Raw genomic sequence first — 23,211 nt, forward strand, 5'->3', positions numbered from 1 at the left:
ACCTCTATGCACCTCTGCAGGGACTGCGCCTACGCACAGTTGTTGGATGCCCTAGAGACAGAATTTAAAGACTCTGTGCCCAGGAACTGTCTTTCGTACCTTTCGGTACTGTATGGACTATTGTATTCCCAGGCACCCACACGTATGGGGCAACCTAGGAAGCCTGGCTCCTTATAAACTGTGTTAAGGATGCTTTGTGGTTTGCCAGAAATCGTCTCATACTGTGGAGGGAGAGAATGTCTGTTCAGAGACTATTCCATTTGGGAAGAAGAGGACTAAAAATCCCCTTCCTCTGGTCTACTCCTCTTGTTTGGACTGTTTTATAAGACTTTGGGACCATGGCCCCTTCCCCCTCACTTCACAATGTCTGTTGTTTTGTTGATGTCTTTCTATTTATTGCTCTCCCCTTATATGTGTCTATCTGATCAATAAAGCTTTGGGCATGTGATCCCCCCTCCCGCACCCCCCTACCCTCCACATCCATAGTCTTATATACTGTTTTATACTGTTACCGTTAGAAAGCATAGTGCATAGTATAGCTTATAGTGTCATTTTATGCTGTATGTTGTAATGTGTACTATACTGTTTGCATGTGCACTGTGTTTTGGCTGTGCTGCAACATGGTATATATGTTTCAATGTTATCTTCTGTTTTTTGCCTTCTTTATGTACAATAAAGACTTGCTTTTTCAATAAAAAATTGGCATTATGTGTAAGTGGCTCTCCTGTGGACATTATACAAAAGGGCACTACTCTGGGCATTATGCAAAAGGGTGCTACTCTCAGCATTATGCAAACGCACCCCTACTGTCGGCATTATGCGTAAGCGGCACAACTGTGGGCATTATGCATAAGCGTACTATTGTTGGCATTATGTGTAAGTGACACTTCTGTATGCATCATGTGAAAGCAGCACTCCTCTGAGCAATAAGTGTATGGGGCATCATTTTCTGCATTATGTGTAATCAGCACTACTCTGAGCATTATGTGTAATGCCCACCTGTAAAAAATGGGCATGGGCAAAAAATCTCCAGGCCTACTGGTGAATCCCTGGTCCCTCACTGAGCCAGTCTAAGCCTGAGCCCCATAGCAAAATCTTGAAAATGCCCACACATACATACACTGTCACTAAAATGTTACTTAGGTGGCCCCAAGAAAGAGTGAGTGGAGCAAAAGGAACGGTACTTGTGTACTTTCACGGCGCCAGCATGGCCGTGTGTTTGTGTCCCCTTGCGGGGTGAGTGCAGGGAGAAGGGAAGAAGGGAAGACTACAGGTACAATAGGTGAAAGAATGACACTTTACCGGTCAGCCATAAAAAAATGCCCTCACCGGCAAGGCCACCGGCCAACCAGTGGCAAGGCACTTTGCCGAAAAGAAGCATACATTGGCTGAACTAAAACATATGGTAATCAACCACATTCCAGCTACAAAAAGAGTCAGCAATAGAGCTGGCTGCCTATTACACCGTGAAGCTAAATGGATCTATATCCTTAATTCCAGCAAACCACTAGGAGTGAATGAGAGACTTACAATATCTTCTTTTGACATGTCAACATCCTTTTCCAACTCCCTAGAACACCAAACCCGCAATTATCAAACTCTTATATACCAGGGACTTTTACTGCCCTCATGCCGTTAAATATGTCAGTGATCATTTAAAACTAAATTAACCTGTTAACTTGTTAACAGTAATTAAAGTGTACTTTACATCTCCTCATAGCTATGCAATAGCACTTTATAGCCACTGTATGGAGATTAACTCCAACTGCAATGATTTGTCACTTTGTATCTCTAATTATATTATAATATTATGTTCCATAGCTAAGGATTTTTAATCATGTCACTGCTTATGCTTAAACTCACTAGTCCAGTGCACTTTTGTTTCATGTTTACTTCTCACTATATTTTCAGAGGCACAGAGTGACGCGGCTCTGACAGCATGAGTCCGTCTCCACACTAACTGTCTCCATGACAAGATGACGCTGACCCGCACGCCCCCACCACCGGAACTGACGTCAGATGCCGACGGCTCGCTCCCTGCCTGTGATCGTGTGCACAATGTTCTTACAGCTAACCCAGTCCTCTGGTCAATTTACTTTAATTACCTCATTCCTCTACTGAGATTTCATGCATTAACCCATCCTGTTCATTTTCACAGGATATGATAATGGCAAAGAAAAACATAAGGAAATAAAAACACAGGCAGGATGGAAGAGATCAATAGGGATGGCACCACATTATTTTTTTCAGGCACTTTTGGCCTTGGAAGGCCCCTTTGCTGTGTCCGCAGCTCTTCGGCCCTGTTGGGCTGGTGGGTTTGGGGGGTCAGCTGCTGTGCAAGGGTGTGATCTTGTTCCCCTTCGCCCAGCATGGAGTGGTGCTGGAGGAATAGTGGCAGAAACGGCAGAAAGTAGGGCCCTATTGGTGGTGATAAGCTCCGCCACAGGTTCATTGTGGCGGAGGAGGAGGTCATTTTGGCGGCTGAGGAGGTCATTTTGCCGGATGGCTTGCTCAGCAATGACCTGCTGACTGGCAGCCATCACCTTCATGACCTCCTCACTCCTATCCTGCCGCTCTGCCGCTGCCACTCCCTGCTGCAAAATGGCCTAAAGCAGCTTCCCCCCAATATTTCCCTCATCCTGTGTGGGACCATGCTGCACATTGGGAGCTTGAGTGGTTTGAGTTCCTTCAGGTGATGGAGTGGCTGGAGATGGTGGAGGTCCATCTTGGTCTAAAAATATAGGGGAAATGAACAAATTTTAGACACATGCTATAATACAATGGGAGAAAACAATACAACGCCACGTGGAACATTTACCTCCAAGTTCAGCTGCAAACACCTCCACCGGAAGCTCGCTGTCCATATTGGCTACTCCCCAGATCTCCTCCATTGTGATCCAATCCTGTGCCTGGAGATCCAGGGAGGTCAGCTCCAGATGTTTAGGAATTCTGCCAGGCCCAGTGGTCTGGCTGTGCCTCCACCGTCCTGCCAGCTTTTTCTTGAGGTTACTTTTGAAATCATGCCACCTAAAAAACACAAATGACCACTGAATACATAATATACCAATTGATATCATTTTGACAACATCATTTACATTCAATGTAAACCCATGTACATAGCATTTACTGCAATGTACCCATTTTATATGGTGTATTCATGGCGTTTACTTATGACATCAATACAAAGACACATCATTGTTGAAGTGTTTAACCTATACAAATTTATATGTTTTCTTCCATATTTAGAATCCTAGGACAGTAAGGTATGATACAGGCCTCTTATTTGGTAAGATGTAAAATACACTTAACAGGTCCTGTTGGTATGGGCAACCAGTAACATCCTGGTTACTATCTTGTAGAGGGTGCTACATAAATAAGAAGAACACTCAGATTGGTTGCCCCAGCAACATCACATGTGAAGTGTATCTTGCATCTATGTCTATTTCAAACCATACTTCAGACACATATAACCATCATTGACCAACCTATTTTTTGGTGTTTAGTAAAAACAAGGGATGCTTAATTTATCCTGTATATCAGGGGTCTTCAACCTTTCAGACAACGTGGGCCACCTAAAAAAATCCAGTGAAGCCCGAGGGCCACTAAACTCTACTGCGGTATTTTGGACAGCCCCATAGAATCACAGCTCCCCTATAATGTCAGCACAGTCCTTCATAGATAGTTGGCACAGCCGCCCATACTCAGCACATAACCCCCCCACACACACATACCCCGATAGTCATCAGCAGCCAATTTGGGTTCCAGTGCAAACAGTAAAATATGTGCCCCCCCCCCATATATAGTTTGATATTGAATACATTGCACGCGCGCTCCCAAAAAGGGGTGTGGCCTAATTATAAGGGCGTGGTCTAATTATAAAGAGTGTGAAATAGCAGGAAAACAATTACCTGACACCTCTTTTGCAACCTGCATGACCAGACATTGGTTACCGAAGGAATGGTCGTTGTCCTCGCACGCTTAAGTTGACTGAAGGCTGCACAGTGACATATAAACATGAAGGCCCACACAGTGAACTAGCATGCCTCACAGATCAAACCCAAACAATGAAAGGCTACTTAAATCAATATACACTGTTACACTGTTTATCCGTAATGCCCATTACACATTGTGCATCACACCATAGTGTCCATTAGACATTATGCCACACACCGTAATACCTGTTGTACATTATGTCATACACCGTAATGCCCATTACACATTATGCCGCACACCGTGATGCCCATTATACATTAATCCACACAAAATTATGCCCATTGCACATTATGCCCCACACTGATGCCCATTATGCCACAGACCATAATGCCAGCAGTACTCCTGCTTATACATATGATGCCCCAGCAGTGCCCCTCACCCAATGCCCCAGCAGTGCCCCCACACAATGCCCCAGCAGTGCCCCTCACACAATGCCCCAGCAGTGCCCCTCACACACAATGCTCCCAGTAATGCCCCACACACAATGCCCCCAGTAATGCCCCACACACAATGCCCCCAGTAATGCCTGCAGCTTTGCCAGGTCCCCTGCTCCCGCCAGCTGTACCTCCTCATCCTGCAGCTTTGCCGGGTCACCTGCTTCCAGCATCCATGCCTCCTCCTGCAGTTTTGCCGGGTCCCCTCCGCCAGCTGTGCCTCCTCCTGCAGTTCCGGGGCCGGGTCCCCTGCTCCCGCCAGCTGCGTCTCCTCCTCCTGCAGCTTCGCCGGGTCCCAACTCCCCAGCTCCAACCAGACGTGCCTCCTCCTCCCTCAGCCGCGCTGGATCCACTCCTCTGCCCTGCCTGCAGCCAATGAAAATCGGGTAGGCAGCACCCGGGGGGGACTCCATTACGCTTCCTCCCTCGGCAGCGTTTTCTTTTACTTTAAAAAAAAAATCCTGTGCATGGCAGGCAGGGGGCCACTGAGATCTGCTCTGCGGGCCACTTGTGGCCCGCGGGCCATGGGTTGAAGACCCCTGCTGTATATCTTACTAAACATCCCATATCTAGAATGTTGTGATGGACACTACAATGCTCAGTACTGTAGCAACGTGCATGTGCACCATAACACCTCTCTTTTCTGTGTTGCACACAACTCTACATTTACCCACTCTATACCACCAGATAGACATTTTCAGGTACACCTGACATACTGCTGTTTTGGATTTTGACACAAACAAATACAAACAAACACACACTTGTCTTCGCTTCACTTGATCAATATCACAATGTTTTGGTGCCACCTTATTGATCTCCTCCGTTATTTCCTCCCATATTTTGTCCTTCCTTGTGGGCGTCAACCTCTTGTTTGTCAACTCTATCTACTCCCGTGCTCGGGGTACCAATATTGCAAGATCCTCCTCTTGAAATGCCTTTTTTTTTTCTTTGTTCCTGTTGACATCTCACTGCCAGGATTAGTTTCTGATGCACTGGCAGTGCTGGTTTGGGTTCTCTCTTGGAAGGCACCTGCTGTGATCCTGATGATTCTGCTGATGCCATAGGTTGTCCTGCCTGTGAGGTGCTGCTTTGGCCCTCATTCCTCCGGTCCTGATTGGCCCTCTGCTAAATATTTGAGGTGATTAACCCCTTCCCGCCGCAGCCTGTTTTTGCCTTCCTGACAGAGCCCTTTTTTTCAAATCTGACATGTATCACTTAAGTGGGGATAACTTTTTTTTGCTTTTACTTATCCCAGTGATTTTGAGATTGTTTTCTCGTGACACATTGTACTTCAAGTTAGTGGTAAATTTGGGTCGATACAGTCTGTGTTTTTTTGTGAAAAATACCAAAATGTCGTAAAAAAAGGAAAATTTAGCAATTTTCAAAATGTTAAATTTTCTGCTTGTGAGACAAATAATCATACCACTCAAAATAGTTAATAACTAACATAGACCATATGTCTACTTTATGTTTCCATCATTATTTCAACCTCCTTTTAATTTTTTTGAAAACTAGGAGGCTTAAAATATGAATAGCAAATTCTCAAATTTTCAAGAAAATTTCAAACACTGTTTTTTTTAGGGACCAGTTCAGTTCTGATGTGACTTTGAGGGACTTGTATGTGAGACACCCCCATAAATGATGCCATTTCAAAAACTGCACCCCTCACAGTATTCAAAACAGCATTTTGGAAGTTTGTTAACCCTTTAGGTGTTTCACAGGAATTAAAACAAAGTGTAGGTGAAATTTGAAAATTTCATTTTTTTTGCAGATTTTCAATTTTAATACATTTTTCTAAGGAACACAGTAGATTTTACTAGTAAATTGTGACTAAAAATTGATTCCCCCAATTATTTTGTTTTCATAAATATCCTATATGTGGCCCTAGTGTGCACGTTGACCAAACCACATAGAAGGAGCACCTACTTGATTTTGGAGCCTCCTTTTTATGAGATTATTTTTTAGGCACCATGTAGGTTTCTAGGCACCATAAGATGCTAAAAGTTAGGAACTCCCCCACAAGTGACCCCATTTTGCAAACTACACCCCTCAGGGAATTCATCTAGGGGTATAGTGTACATTTCAAACCCCCAGGGGTTTCACCAATTGTGGTACAACTGGGCAGTGAAAATGAAAAATTAAATTTTTTACACAAAAATGCAGTTCTGGCTCAAAATTTTTCATTTTCACAAGGAATGAAGGAGACAAAGCACCCCAAAATCTGTGCCCCAATTTCTCCCGAGTACGGCAATGCCTCACATGTGACCAAAAAATACCATTTGGGTGCATGGCAGGACTCAGAAGGGAAGGAGTGATATTTGGATTTTGCAGCACAGATTCTGGTGGAATGTTGGTGGGTGCTATGTCGCATTAGCAAGACCCCCGAAGCACCAATACAGTGGAACCCCCCCCCACAAGTGACCCCATTTTGCAAACTACACCCCTCAGGGAATTCAACTAGGGGTATAGTGTACATTTCAAACCCCCAGGGGTTTCACCAATTGTGGTACAACTGGGCAGTGAAAATGAAAAATTAAATTTTTTACACAAAAATGCAGTTCTGGCTCAAAAATTTTCATTTTCATAAGGTATGAAGGAGAAAAAGCACCACAAAATCTGTGCCCCAATTTCTCCCGAGTATGGCAATGCCTCATATGTGACCAAAAAATACCAGTTGGGTGCATGGCAGGACTCAGAAGGGAAGGAGTGATTTTTGGATTTTGCAGCACAGATTCTGGTGGAATGAATGGTGGGTGCTATGTGGCATTAGCAAGACCCCCGAAGCACAGTGAAATGATGAACCTAATAATCCATAGATGTGTGGTATATTTTAAAACACTCCTTTATACATAGGCTCTGTTTGTCGGGGCAAGTTTCACAGTGGAAAATAGTATCCTTTCTTATTCCCTTTTTATAGCAAACTTTGCACCTTTTTTGTGTCCTGCCCTTTTTTGCAGTGGAGGGGATTTCGTTAGGAAAATGCTGCCCTGGTACAATACGGGGGCCAGTACTAGAAGTACTGGGGCCCTCTGCCTGCTGGTTCCCAAATATTAGGCCCTTTATGACTTCCTCTTGAAAGTGCATAAATGTCCCCCTCTGGCTGGTAGAACGGAATAGCACGTAAGCGTTATACAGTGCCATCTGGATGATATACACGGCCAGCTTCTTGTACCAGATTTTTGTTTTCCGCAGGGCACTGTACGGCTTCAGTACCTGATCTGAAAGATCCACTCCGCCCATGTACTTATTGTAATTTAGGATACAATTCGGTTTTGAGGTGTGGGTACTGGTACCTCGTACAGGGACGGAGGTGGTACTGTCTCCGTGAATTGTTGTCAGTATAAGGACATCCCTCTTGTCCTTATATTTGACCAACAACATATTTTCGGTGCATATTCCCCTGCTTTCACCCCTTCTCAGTACTTGGGCAATGTGCGTTTTTGGGAGGCCTCTTTGGTTCTTGCGCACAGTACCGCAAGCTGCTGTACCTCTTGAACCAAGGGCCTTAAACAGGGGGATGCTAGTGTAAAAGTTATCCACATAGAGGTGATAACCTTTATCCAGGAAGGGGTGCACTAAATCCCAGACAATTTTTCCACTAACACCTACGAGGGAGGGGGGGCATTCTGGCGGTTCAATTCTTGAATCCTTCCCTTCATATACCCTAAACCTGTGGGTGTACCCTGAGGTGCTTTCACACAGTTTATACATTTTTATGCCATACCTTGCCCTCTTACTGGGAAGGTACTGGCGGAATTTAACCCTTCCTTTAAAATGTATAAGGGACTCGTCGATACAAATACATTTTTCAGGGATGTACAACTCTGCAAATTTGGCACTGAAATGATCAATGACCGGCCTGACTTTGAATAGCCGGTCAAAGGTGGGATCATCTCTGGGTGGGCACTGTGCATTATCGGTGTAATGTAAAAATTTAAGGATTATCTCAAAACGAGTCCGAGTCATGGCCATACGGTAAAGTGGGGTGCTGTACAGAACATCTGTACTCCAATATTGCCTAATTTCTGGCTTTTTTACTATGCCCATATGTAACACCAGACCCCAAAACATCATCATCTCTACTGCATCTACAGGGGTCCACCTAGCAAATGATGACGTGGGGTTTTGAGCAATAAACTGCTGGGCATATAAATTACTTTGGTCCACCATTAAATTTATAAAATCATCAGAGAAAAATAATTTGAAAAAGTCAATTTCTCTGAGACCTGTTGAATCAAATTGGATTCCTGGGATGGCCAAAAACTCAGGAACCTGGGGCTCTAAATTGTCTGGTGGTGGGGTCCATACGGGATCAATCATTTGGGGGGGGGTCTCAGCTGCTCTACGGGGGCGTCTTTGAGGGGGTCCCTCATCACTAGAGGAGGAAGATGAGGTTAAGACGAATCCTTCAAATTCCCCGCTTGCATCACTGGCTGTGTCAGAGTCAGAGGCAAGCATGGCATATGCCTCCTCCGCTAAATACATTCTTCTGGATGACTGGGATGACATTTGGGATGACATTTGGGATGCCATTTTTATTTTTGTGTTTCTGTAAGTGTAATGTTTCAACACGTGTATAGTGTAGGGGGGGTACAAACTTTATTTCAACACGGGGGGTATGTAGTGTGTAGTGTGTATGTAGTGCAGAAAAAAAAATACTTTATACAGGAATTTGATCCCAATAAAAAAAATAATAATTATATCAACCCTGTGCCAAAAATGCTGTTCAGTGATGTACGTCACTGATCAGCGCTCAGCGGCCACAGGACACCCACAAAAGCAACGTGGGTGTAAAAACAATAAAAAAAAAATAAACCACAGCACTCTCCAAAAAAAAAAATTTTTTAAAAACTGCAGAAAAAAAATTATATCAACCCTGTGCCAAAAATGCTGTTCAGTGATGTATGTCACTGATCAGCGCTCAGCGGCCACAGGACACCCACAAAAGCAACGTGGGTGTAAAAACAAAACCCCACTGCACTCTCCAAAAAAAAATTTTTTTTAAAAAACTGCAGAAAAAAAATTATATCAACCCTGTGCCAAAAATGCTGTTCAGTGATGTATGTCACTGATCAGCGCTCAGCGGCCACAGGACACCCACAAAAGCAACGTGGGTGTAAAAACAAAACCCCACTGCACTCTCCAAAAAAAAAAACTGCAGATCAGTGATGCAGTGATGCAACACTGATTAGCAGTGAGGGGCAGCAGGCACACAACTGTGGGTGCAACCTGACAGGGTATATATAAAAAAAAAAACCTGGACCCCAAAAAAGGTGCTGATCACTTAGTTTATACTGATCAGCACAAAAGGGGGGGCAGCAGGGGGGGCAGCAGTCAGTTGCACAGGCAGCACAACCTTTGGTGCAACTGACAGGTATATATATATTAAAAAAAAAAACCTGCACCCCCAAAAAGTTGATGATCAGCACAGATATACTGATCAGCACAAAGGGGGGGGCAGCGGACACAAAATATAGCACTCTCTATCACTCTCTGTCACTATCTCTCACTATCTCTCACTATCTCTCACTATCTCTCACTATCTGTGACTCTATGACACTGCAGCAGCAGCACACAGGAAGTCACAAGATCCAGAAAGCATCCAGCTGCTGGCAGCACGCTACCAGCGGTGATCAGGTAAGTATCAGGCAAGGATCAGGTCAGTATATCACGACAGATTGGCACGGTGACCGCTCTGCACGCAATTCCAGACCGGAATGGCGTCTGCAGCGCAGTCACCGTTAGTTTAAATCACGCGCCATGGCTGTGATTGGTCCGTCGGTCCGACGGACCAATCACAGCCTTGGGGGCAGGTGGGGTGAGGTGGGGTGAGGTGTGGTCATCACCGGTGACCCCCTCACGCCCCCTCCCACCCGGCGGTGATTGATCCCCGTGTTACCGAGCGTCTGATTCGCCGGTAACACAGGAAAACGCTGCGACTGGCTGTTCACATTGAACAGCCAATCACAGCGATCGCCGACGGGGGGGAGGCATCGCCGCCCCCCCTGGGCATGCAGGGACAGCAGACATGTTTAAACTGTCACCGCGTCTATAGACGCGGTGACAGTTTAAAGTCATGACGTATATATACGTCATGTGTCGGGAAGTACATCCCGGCCATGACGTATATATACGTCAAATGTCGGGAAGGGGTTAAGGCCAGTTTTGCTTGGATCAGCTCAGGGTCTGATATAGCTGAGTCTGAGTCTGAACCAGACATGTTAGCAGCAAAGGGACCTTATATTTGGCCCTCCATAAATACCCCTGAAACAACCCTCAACCCACCCTCCCACACAGCGTTCCATATTCGCACCGACACCATTCGGCATTCACGCCACGAAACACACGCCCAAAAAAATCCTGGTAAATAACGCATGCTTGCAATGGTATTACACACAGGCCAAGTTGAAATGTATTAAATGGAGTTATTTGTTGGAGTGATATATCTGACTTTGTTATTCTGTGTATGTATTTGTTATAGTGTGTAAAATATGCCTTCCGATGTTGATGATATAGTCAACATCATGTCAGCATCGCATGCAAATTGCAAGCAGATCGCAAGGGTTTTAACCCTTACTATCTGCTTGCGATCCCGATGTGCGTTCACGTATCGCAAGACAGATAGTCTTGGCTGCATTGACTATATAGTGCAGATCTGCACTATATAGTCAAAATTGTGCCACTGCATGCATGCCGTGCGATGCGAGTCCCGATATGATCTGATCCTGTGTACACACCATGAGTGTTGATGCTATATTTTAGAAATTCCATCCCAGTTTTTAAAACAAACAACAGCAGAGCACCTCTAAATGCCTGATGTCAGGAGAAACACATGTAAGGGGCCTATATATATGGGATGGCTGCAATGTAGTTGTGTCCCAGTGTGTTCAGTGTGTTCTGTTGCAAGGTAAGTTTGGATATGATGTCTGTGTCAAAGTTTCTAATTGTTAATGCATGCTTCTGTATGTGTTTAAAAGAGGTTTCAGACAATTCAAACATCCTTGTAACATATGTATTGTTTGGCTAAATAGTGCATGTTACCTGGGCACACTGTTGCCTCTTGAATGGTGTGTCGGATACAGTATCTCAGCCACATTTGTTTACAAATGTGCTGGTACTGTCACATTTTAGCAATCATTGGTGTAACTGGTGGCAATGTTGTCCATCGTTATTACATATATATGTTTAATAGTGGTGTGTGGCAACTAAAATGTTGTGTCCATTGTTTCAGAAAGCATTTGCCAACACTCCAAAACAATGCAGAAGATGGGTTGTCCCTCACCTGTATGCATGCTTATATTTAACTATATTTTGTTTGCATTGTGTACATTACTAGTATATTGTATTAATTGTCACTATTTCCTGTTAATTTAAATAGCAGAAGCTGCAATGGTGTATGTTGTGTACGAGGAGGGGCGACTTGTGGCTCCACCCACTCAGCGCCAAAGGAGGCCAGGTCATGCTAGAGTCTTTCACTCACAGGTGACCCTCTTTGGGATGCCCGATTAAGAGGTACTTAGTAGGTACAGGTTACCCCCACATGTTATTCGAGAGACTCTCTCTTTAATTGAGAATGATCTGGGACCTCCTCATCTGCTCAACACAGCAATACCACCACTCACCCAAGTGTTGGATTTCTGTGCCTCAGGTTTGTTCCAGCAAGTAGTGGCAGTACTTGCTGGGATATCCTAGCCTGCTTTCTGCAGAATCCTGAGACGTGTGATGTCTGCCATGTTTAGGCGCAAGGGGCACGTCATGGCCATGTCTTTTGCCTAAGATACTCTTGATAGGAGTAAGCTGGCATTTCAACAACTTGCTGGCTTCCCTAATGTAATAGGGGCAGTGAATGGGACCCCATGTACCATTCGCACCACCATCATGGAGCGAGCAGATCTACTGGAACAGGAAGATGTTCCACTCCCTCAATGTGATGGTGGTACGTGTCTCATCCATGGAAATTCTTGCCTTCAACTCCAACTTTTCCGTAAGTGCCCATGACTCTTATGTTATCCGACAAACCGGGATCTGGCAAGGACTCCAAGAGCTGGAAGGCCGTGATGCGTGGATTCTGGATGACTCTGGTTACCCCTGCACGCCCTGGCTGCTTACTCCTTACAGTTCCCCAACACCGGGACCACAGGATTCATACAATGGGATGCATGTCGACACCAGGCAAGTGGTGGAGCGCACGATTGGCCTGTTAAAGGGCCGTTTTCATGTGCTCCACCGCACTGGTGGCGACCTGCAATATTCCCCAGAAATGGTGGCAAGGATTGTGGAGGTGTGTTGCTTCCTGCATAACATCGCTGTGAGGCGTAATGTTCCCTTTCCCAAGTCGGAAGTGACAACATCTGAGCCGCAAGATGTTGCCCTGCGCCCATCCCGCACCCCTGAAAGCATCCAGGGATACCATCTGCGGGACTGTGTGGTGGCACGCTACTTCAGGTATCTGTGTGAATGGACAACATACGATATAATCTCTTAAACTACTTGATGACATTATAAATTCAGAAGCAATTTAAAATGTGTTAAAAAGGTGACATCACAGATTATTTGACATTAATGAACAATGCATATGCAGCCTACATAATGATTGTGGTGTAATGGTTTGGGGGCCTGGTCATGTGTGAACTGGGTGATGTATTGCATGTTTGGGAAATGTCCTAACCTATTTGATTTTGTTGTTGCTATATATAGCTGATGATGAGGCTCTTATGTATTATATAGCTTCCCTTCTGGACTTGTAACTTGGTGGGACTGCTATACTATTACTGGTGCCTGTCCTTGTGTTTCCCTCTTATGTCCCTATAGATTGTAAGCTTGCAGCAGGGCTCTCCTACCTCCAAATCTGTCTGTTGTTACCCAGTTTGTTTTATCACTGTCTACTATTGTAAAGCGCAATGGAATCTGCTGCGCTATATAAGAAACTGTAAATAAATAAATAAATGATTGACGCCATGTCAGGTGAGTTGATTTGTATGTGTATTCTACTGTAACAGTAATGTTGGTATGTGTTTTGTGTGTTTGTTGAAGGTAGGTATTATATGGTGGTTAAGATTGTTGAAATACTAGTTACTAGTTGAGTGGGTATATAGTCAAGCAGGTGTGGTCAGCAGTCTAAATAATAAAATCATGTAGGCAGGAGACATGCACATATGTGTATGGGTATATTTATGTAAATAGACGCATATACATACATGCACAGAGTAAGTATTGCAATCCGTTCCCATCGCCGTGGCGAGCGAAATGTTGCATACATACTGTTCATTTAATTATTATCAATAAAGTAATACCAAATAAGAATGTTAACAACCAATCAGAGAACAGCATTATTAATATATGTTCCTGCATTTGTTTGATGCGCCATTGCCAATATGTCTACTAAGAGGGCAGCACCCTTTTCAATGGGCTAGCTTCTGGCCCAAGTGGCCATCATGGAGCAGAGGCTGGGGGCCCGGCTCTGCATAATCACCCGCATAGGCATGTGGAGGACCATCGTCCAATAGGAGCGGCGATGGTCCGACTTGAGGAGGCACAAGCCGGACCTCCTCCAGCACCTGAGGCGCCGAATTAGATGCTGTGAGTATTTTTGCATTGAACAAATATTTGGTGTTTATGGCTAATTTTTGCATGCGTTTGTTCTTATTTGGCCATGTTAGGCCAAATGTTTGTATTAGTGTGAGTACAGTGAAAGTGAGTGTGAGTGTGAGAGAGTGTGAGTGAGTGTGATTGTGAGTGTGATTGTGAGTGTGTGGGGGGGGGTTTTAATTTAAAAATATTTTCACCTAACAGCAGCAGCTCTTTAATCCTGTATAGAAATGACTGTAGGGTTCCAAGCTCAATTCAAACAACTTGAGACAAAAAATTGGAATGTGTAAATGTTTAACAACACTAATGTGAAACCCCATTTCCCATACCAACAGATTTCCTGACCTGCACGTCCTCCGACCTTTTCATACCCCTACTATCCACGTCGGTGTGGAGTTGAGAATATAAAGTGTGGCGAGCGCAGCGAGCCACCGAGCCCGAAGCGTGGCGAGAGCAGCGTGCCCCCGCGAGGGGACACGTATACTCAACTCCACGCCGACGTGGATAGTAGGGGTATGAAAAAGTAGGAGGACGCGCACCGCTGCCCCTCGCGGGCACGCTGCGCTCGCCACGCTTCGGGTTGGCATCAATCGTGGGGTGGCGGCGTTGAGGAGGTAAAATTGGGGGTCTGGGGAATATTTTACATTGAATCCAATGGTGAATAGGGTCCCAGGGATTTTTCCAACACGACCACCCCGATGCAAATCGGTGTGGCCGTGCTAGGAAACAAGTAATTAAACTTTGACCCCCTGCCCTGGAAACACTTATATAATGAAAGCACAGGTGCTTCTAATCGGCCCAACCCTAATCACATCAATTTTCCTGATGCTGCTCTAAAAACTGGACCGGATCTCCTACATCACCTTCATGAGGAAGTATGCTGTCCATGCCACAAATATATATTATTCTTTAAAGGCTTCTGTGATACTTACCTTGGTTGGTGTCACATACTGTATGTGGCTTCATTATCCAAATAAATTGCATTGTACCTCTTGTAATCTGTCTGTCTCCCCTTCCTACTAGATTGTAAGCTCCTCCGAGTAGGGCCCTCTTCCCTCCTGTTGTCAAAGCCCACTTCTCTTCACATTTCACTCACAGCTCTCCTTTACTCCAACACTCAGTGACCATCTTCATACTCATCTCCATCATTGGCCTCAAGCCTCTAGTTGTATGTTGATTGGGTCCTCACTACTTACATTTAAGCTGTATTGTGTATTGAACTGTGGTGCTCTTTATTTGTACTGTATTTTTGTTATTTATTCAATGTTATGCCAAGTTTTGTCTCCCTGTATTGTTCCTTTGTACGGCGCTGCGAAACACTTTATAAATAAAATAATAATAATAATAATTGTGTTTTGTTGTCAGCAAACTTGCATCTGCTTAAGTCTTTATCACAAGTACAGTAGGCCCTTTAATGATTCCATAGAGAATGTAGAATTCTGCTTCTCTAGCAGCCATTTACTTATCGGAAATGTTGCCACTTTTCTGCTTTCTGGGAATTCTGAGTCCTGAATAAGTGGTAATTGCCATCTCGTCATCAAGCTGCATGTGTTAATAATTGTTGGACACTTTAGATCCTTTATTTCCTTCCCTGTGAAACAGGTGCATTTTAAGAGGATACTTTATACATTTGAAAATCCCTTGGTGCCAATAAACCGCCTGCTGATCCTTACATCTGGATCGTAAAGCTGGACTTAATTTTTCACTTAATATATCATATTATGTTTATTGGCTCCAGTAAATCTCAGTCATCTCCCTAAAAGGTGAATTACTATAAGCAGGTCGTAAAGGTCAATGGTCACTATATGGAAAACACAAATGTATTTACTTAAAATTTACCGAAACAAAGAGGAAGCAGACATATTGTTCGCTCAATTCAGGGTACAAACCATGGCCCTGATTCTGGTTCACTCACAAAAGCATATTCTCTCTTTAATGGACAAAACCTTGTGCACTGCAGGTGGGGCAGATTTAACATGTGCAGAGAGAGTTGGATGTGGGTGGAGTTTGCACATCAATATAACTCTCTCTGCACATGTTACATCGGCCCCACCTGCAATGCACATGGTTTTGTCCATTAGAGAGAGAATTTGCTTTTGCGAGAAAACCAGAATCAGGCCCCTAATGCTCCTAATGGCCGTAGGCCTCTAATGCAACCAGAATTGCATTAGAGGCCTATGGTAAACTGGGAGGCTGTTGCAGAGAGTGCTCAGAGTTGCATCTCCTACTTTATAGCCACAAGGCACTAGGACCCAGAGATTGCCACAACCAGCACTAATGCGCAAATGCAGTTCCCAATTCATCCTTCCATCTACTCTTTATCCAAAGTAACAGATACTCATTGAGTGACTTCATATATAATGGAGGTCCTAATACGAGGGTGGATCAATAAGTTCCTGTGTTAAGAATGAAGCTGAATATTTTTCACAAAAAGTTTTATTTAGTTTTCTACATAGAGTAATCTCCTTTCACGGTAATACACTTTTCCCAACATCCTTGACATTTCTTTAAACCCTCTAAAACATAAGATTTGTCAAACTCATGTCTCGACGATGACCTCTTCATTTGAGCTGAATTTTTTTTCTGCAAGCCACGTTTTAAAGTTAGGGAACAGAAAGAACTCGCAGGGAGCCAAGTTTGGCGAGTATGGTGGATGCGGCAACAATTCATAGTGCAGCTATAAACGTGATTATTTGGGATCTATCTAATTTTTAGGTGCACCTAAATTGGTTTCATTATTTTGTATTATTATCACTGATGGTTTTTACCTATGGGCTGCAGGGCTGCAGCCCCCCCAGGTAAAGTCCGCCACTGTCTCTGCCTAAAGTGAAGCCAGATGCGGTCTGTGAGACTGCTCTGGCTTCACTGTGACTGCCAGTGACTTCCTATTGGAAGTCTGACCTGCCAGTCACTCAAGGCATCCCATCTGGAGGTGTTCCCTCCATCCGGGATGCCACTCTCTGTGCAAATGCGTGGCAGCCCCCAAAACGGGTTCTGCGCATGCGCAGTATCGCGGACCATGCTGCGCATGTGCCAGAACCCGGGAACCCGATCAAGCCTCCGGGGGCTGCTGCAAAGGCAGCCCCAGAGGCTTGGGCCAGCACATGCACAGTATGTATGAAGTTACTGCACATGCGCTGGCCCTGTGCAGGAGACCAGAGGCAGTGGAGCACAGCGGTGGTGGTGACAGTGACAGCGGCAGCGGAGGGGGGAGACAGCCCCCCTCCTCCAAAACATTATATTATATTATAGACCAACAGGGCTGAGGTGGTACAGTGGGTACAGGCCACACTCAGATGTCACCCTCCGAGGGATGACCCCCTCCGTAACCAAAGCGGGATATTGCCCTGTAACAATAAGTGCAAAACCTGGCTCCTGTGCACTGCAGCCAAGGCACCCTCCAGGTGGAAACTTGCATCTCCTAGACCCCCACCGTAAGGCCATTCCCCTTAATCCACAAGGCCATGACCTCTGTTTGCAGGCATGCAGTCACATGCTCCTAATACATCACATCAGGTGTATAAAAATAGGGATGCCACTGCGCCAAGGCAGACAGCACTGAAGCGACAAAAGTATGAAAATCTTAGGATATGCGTACAATATAAGCTGAATTGTGGAAATGAGGAAAGTTCCAGAACCATTGAAACTGTAATGTATATAAACATTGGAACATGACCAGACATCACCCACCTTGTCAGACATACAGTACTTGAAATGGTCAAGCTCCTTAGTGCTATAGTTCAGCTATATATAGACTGGCGCTATAACTAATATGCCAGCAGCATTGTTATATGTAACTAAAAATCATTCATTTGTATAAGTTGATATATTTATATTATTATAGGTACTGTATAACTAACTCCACATTATAGATAGGTATAACATGGTGAACAAAGGCCGGAGCGCTGATGGGCTAATTAAGGCCTATGAGAGGTCACCCAGAGAATATTTTGAATGAAACACTTTAAGGTGATTGGAGGAATGGAGAAAGCATGACAATGCCTGATTAGATGACTTCCCTTTTATATTCTGGAAGTTACCCTGCCTGCATGTGAGCGCTGAACAAGCATCTGTTTTCAGTGGCTCCACAGGAGATTTTCCTTACATTTTACTATATACATCTCAGGTTTACAGACTTAAGGTCCATACACACTGGACGTTTTTGCCCAGCATGTAGATATTTTCCCCAGGGTACATGACTTTCCAAAGCGCTATGGTAATACCAGCAGATAAGCGCCCGGACCAGATTATGTGGGAGCACGCATCAATGCTCATTACATGCTGGATTGATTCGACCCAAAAGATGTTGTCGGAGAAAGAGAGAAAAAAAGGAGAGGAGCAAGAAAGAGAGGGGGAAAGTGATGGTCAGGAAAATAAAAAGCATCATCAGAAAAGCAGGAATGAGAGAAAGAGGGTGTCAGGGAGTAAAAGTGGGAGGGGGAGGGGTGCGAACAGGAGTAAGAAATAATGTCAGTTGGAGGAAAAGAGAAAGATGGGAGGAAGAGAGTGAGAGAGTGTGTCAGGGAGAAAGGGGGAGAGACAAAGAGGGAAAGAGGATGCAAAGGAGTGACAGATGGTGTCAAGGAGAGACAGAAGGAGAAACATGGACTGAGAGGGTGTCAGGGAGAGATAGACAGTGCCAGTTATTCACTGATAGAGAGAGAACGAGGAAGGAAAGAGAGAGGGGAAGTGTGGATGAGGGAGGGGAGTAGAGGGTGAGCAAAGGGTGGCTAAGGGATGAGAAGGGGTAAAGGACAAGAGGGTATGGGTAGAGGACTGCAGGGGGTAGAGGATAAAGGGGTAGAGGACAAGAAGAGGGAGGGTTGTGGAGGACAAGAAGATGTTTAGAGGAGGGGGTGTTAGAGGAAGAGATAGGTGGACGGCAGGGGTTTGAAAGGGTTTGTGACATCCTATCCCCTGTACAACAGGTAACATTGTGTAACTGAATTGTCTGTTTCAGTCTAAATGCTGGTGTACCTCGGGCAGTGGCAGGGAATAGGGAATCCTTCTCACTGGTGCCAGCAGCGCACCATTTCATCTGTGTATTATTTCCTGGTCTCCTGATCCTGCTGACCGCGCCAGAGCTCCCCCTCTCCCGTGCAGTTTCTCCTGCTCCTGCTCACCCCGCCTCCATGCAGGTAGTGGAACCCAGAGGTTGGCGCAGTCATAGCTGTAGGACTAGAGCGGAGAGCAGCAGTATTTGCAGCTGCGCCTCCCCCTCAAGTGGCCGGGCGGGTGGCAGCCCTTCCCTCATCCGCCCTGTTCCTACTCTTAAGTAAAAGACTCGGAGCTGCCGCGGGTGCCTTGCTGTGGCCAGGCAATGAGGGGCGGGTGGAACTGCCTCATTTCAGCCCACTTTAACCTCTGGGCTGCACCAATCATGGCTGGGGGCCCGGCAGCAAAGAATCAGGTATTGGGCAGTGTGGAATGAGCAGCCCGGGCCCTTCCCTCTTTGTCAGAGAGACGGGGCCCGGGACAGCTTTACACCCAGCACCCCCTTGTCGATGGCCCTGAATCACTGTGTGTGCCCCATAGCAATATTGAGGCACACCCAAGTGTAGAATATAGTGTACATGTACGCTATATTTTACACGCTGCCATACATGTAGTCTATACATTGGTTAGATGTGGGTGCATACAGGATACAAACATATGCAAGCTACACATTGGTGGGCAGGGTTTTCGTGATTGCTACAAACATTTGTGGCATGGGTACCATGCATGGTAGTAACATTCATGGTACACATTGAGGGCCAGGGAGTCCATGCTTGCATGGTGCAAACGTGCATGCATGCTGAAAACACTGGTGGGCAGGTGTACCATGCATGGTGGTAACATGCATGGTACACAATGGTGGCATGCTAGTAACATTGTTACAAAGCTACAAAGTTAGAGAAACGCATCAGAAGGATTGTCACCACCACTCTTTGCACAACATATCTATTTTCCTGGTTTGGCACCTTTTATCATTCACCATCTATGCTTTTGGCCGCTTGGTCTTCAATCACCACAACCTAGTGAGGACAATGGAACTGGTAGCCGCTCCAACCACCCTATAGGTTCATTGATCTTCCTCCAGGGGACATCATTTATTTGCCTTGGGATTACCTTCAGTGGTGAGATATACCATGCTATTCAGTGCCATCCATACTACCCTTACCACCAATTATTGCGCCTACTATTATTATTTATTTATTAACAGTTTCATATTTAGCGCACACATATTACGCAGCACTTTACACCTTATTAAGGGACTGTGCATTTAAATAGGACTGTGACAATCCCCTTGTGACTTTTTAATTTGAAATTTTTTTGTGTTTTTTTTTATTTTATTTTTTATTAGGAATACTGTGTATTATTTATTTTTATTTTATATATATGAGATTATTTTAAAAAAATTATATGATCAACTCAGACAATCATCATACTGTACATCATGTATATATAATATAGAACATATCCAGCGCTGCTTCTTATCTCCTATGGTACTATTGTCTATGCTACAAACATTGGTGGGCAGGGGTACCATGCATGGTAGTAGCATGCATGGTACATATTGGTGGCCAGGGGATTCATGCGTGCATGTTAAAAACATGCATGCATGGTACAAACATTGGTGGGCAGGTGTAACATACATGGTAGTAACATGTATGGTACACATTGTTGGCCAGGAGGTGCATGTATGCTACAAACATGCATGCAAGTTTCAAAAATGAATGCATACATGTTAGTGGGCAGTGGGGAGAACAGACTATTAATGCACTGGTGGGTAGGGGGAAGGAAAAAGTATTAAATCATTGGTGGCCAGTGGCCAGAGCCCTCACACTACAAACTGTGGAGCTCTGGCGTCGGTGTGTGGCTGTGCTGCTGCTGCATTCTCTACCCCACCTCTCTGCAGTCTCTTCCCCTGCAGAGACAGGGAAGTATCAGTACCGCGCCGCTAGCGAAAGGAAAGTACCAGGCCAGCAGGGAGCAGGTGAGCTTATCCTGCACACACACACACACACACCCCTGGAGCCTGCACCCACCCGCCCGTGGATATGGACATCTGCGCCCGCACCCACCCGCCTGTGGAAGGATGCGGCCTCCTCTAGCATCATTAAAAACTGTCTGCTATTAGGGGGCAGGCATTTTGGGATGGTCATTTTTCATTAGAACTGCAGAAGGAGACAGAGCCAGGAGAAGATCTGTGCTGCAGGACCCTAAATGCGGTGGCAGCATGCGGAGGGGTAAGGGGTGGTTTACCTTCACTTGGGAGGGTGGGTGGGAGGGCTAGGGGGAGGGGGGCTGCACTGCAGATATCGGCGGGGGGAGCGCAAATATTCTAGTTATGCCACTGATAAAATGGGTGCAGAATGTGTGGTAGGGGCCCCCTGGACCCCAGTATCCCATGTGCACCACACACACACACTGCACTCATTACAAATACGCCAGTGCCAATGGATGCTTCGGGGGAAATTTACTAAAGGAAATTTGTAAAAAAAATAGGTGTATTTGTATCCAGAAATACACTTATTTTTGACATTTACTATCCCGAAAATACGGCAATTCGTATTCGTATTGATGTGCTATCAATACAAATACGAACTGCTGTATTTTCGTGATAGTAAATTTCAAAAATAAGTGTATTTCTGGATACAAATACACCTATTTTTTTTACAAATTTCCTTTAGTAAATTTCCCCCCAAATATCTAAAAATAGAACGTTAAATTGATCTATTACCAAATAATAAACAATACAGACAAGCAATTAGGTCACTTTTTTTATGTTGTCAATGTTTGATAAGGCCAAAATTTGATCTGGTAACTGCTAAGTCTAAAGGCCATTACTCACTACTAATTCTTCTAGATCTTTCTGCTGTGATTGACACTGTGGATCACACTCTTCTCTTACAAACACTACACTCCCTAGGTCTTAATGATACAGCCCTTTCCTTGTTCTCATCTTACCTATATGATCGCTCTTTCAGTGTTCGCTTCTCTGACTCTACTTCCTCTTCACTACCTCTGTCAGTCGGAGTTCTGCAAGGCTCAGTCTTAGGTCCTCTGCTTTTCTCAATCTATACTTCCTCTCTTGGAAAACTAATCACCTCTTTCGGATTAAGTATCACTTATATGCAGATGATACTCAAATCTATCGATCAACCCCAGAGTTGTCACCAGTGGTTTTGGGCCGAGTCTCTGAATGTCTCTCTGCCATCTCATCTTGGATGTCTTTTCGCCAACTGAAACTCAATATTTCCAAAATGGAATTACTTATATTACCACCAGCCAAGAACAGTTACCATCTTGATATCTCCATCAGTGTTGACAACTCGACAATCTACCCTACCCCACAAGCTCGTTGCTTTGGGGTCATCCTCGGCTCTGAACTGTCCTTTTTTCCCCACATTCAATCTGTCTCCAAATCATGTTACATGCATCTAAAAAACGTATCCAAAATACGACCCTATCGCACACAAGACACTACTAAGGGGGTTATTCAGGTTGATTCTGAATGAATGCGCGAATGCGCGCAGTACCGATGAAATCTGAATAAGGCCCTAAATCTCTTATCCATGCACTCATTATATTCCGCATTGATTATTGCAATAGTCTCCTAACTGGTCTTCCCAAGAACAGACTCTCACCACTGCAATCCATTTCAAATGCTGCTGCTTGTAAGACGCTCATCGTCTGCTGATCTGCTCTGCCAGTCTCTCCATTGGTTGCCTGTATCTTACCGTATTCAATATAAAACACTTCTACTCGCATATAAAGCTATTAACCATACTGCACCAGCATATATTACATATATTAGCTCTTTACTTATCACAAAATATCTCCCATCTCGCTCTATCCGCTCTTCACAAAATTGGGCTGCTCCCATCCTATGGAATGCCCTTCCATGCACAATAAGACTCCACTAGCCTCCAAACTTTCAAGCGTTCCCTGAAAACTCACCTCTTCAGGCAAGCCTATCATATTTAAGTACCACAAGCATAACCCTCTGAGGCACTTATGTATTATATAGCTTTTCTTCTGGACTTGCAACTTGGTAGGACTGCTATGCTATCACTGGTGCCTGTCCTTGTGTTTTCTTCCTATGTCCCTATAGATTGTAAGCTTACAGCAGGGCCCTCCTACCTCTAAGGCTGTCTGTTGTTACCCAGTTTGTTTTATCAATGTCTACTATTGTAAAGCGCAACGGAATCTG

The sequence above is a fragment of the Crinia signifera genome, chromosome 7 (genome assembly GCF_055691185.1).
Source record: "Crinia signifera chromosome 7, ASM5569118v1, whole genome shotgun sequence".
NCBI lineage: Eukaryota > Metazoa > Chordata > Amphibia > Anura > Myobatrachidae > Crinia > Crinia signifera.